This window comes from Bison bison, unplaced genomic scaffold (assembly GCF_000754665.1).
Source record: "Bison bison bison isolate TAMUID 2011002044 unplaced genomic scaffold, Bison_UMD1.0 scf7180017864368, whole genome shotgun sequence".
NCBI classification, from domain to species: Eukaryota; Metazoa; Chordata; class Mammalia; order Artiodactyla; family Bovidae; genus Bison; species Bison bison.
This window is the reverse complement of record NW_011494940.1, coordinates 6,129,752-6,130,311: the sequence shown is the minus strand read 5'-3', so window position 1 is coordinate 6,130,311 and position 560 is coordinate 6,129,752.

The window sequence follows — 560 nt, the reverse complement described above, 5'->3', positions numbered from 1 at the left end:
TTTTTTTTTTTTTTTGCCACACCCAGTGGCATGTGGGATCATAGGTCCCTGACATGGACTGAAGCCATGACCCTGGCCTGGAAGTGAGGAGTCTTAAATACTGGATCACCAGGAAAGTCCCACAGAATTACTTTTCATACCACTATAAAATATATATGTATATACATATGTATGTGTGTGTGTTCAGTTGCTTCAGTAATATTTGACTCCTTGCAACACTATGGGCTTGGAGAAGGCAATGGCACCCCACTCCAGTACTCTTGCCTGGAAAATCCCATGGACGGACGGCTGCAGTCCAAGGGGTCGCTGGGAGTCAGGCAGGACTGAGCGACTTCAATTTCACTTTTCACTTTCATGTATTGGAGAAGGAAATGGCAACCCCCTCCAGTGTTCTTGCTTGGAGAATCCCAGGGACAGTGGAGCCTGGTGGGCTGCCATCTCTGGGGTCGCACAGAGTCAGACAGGACTGAAGCCACTTAGTAGCAGCAGAAGCAGCAAGACTATGGACTGTAGCCCACCAGGCCTCTCTGTCCAAAGGATTCTTCAGGCAGGAATACTGC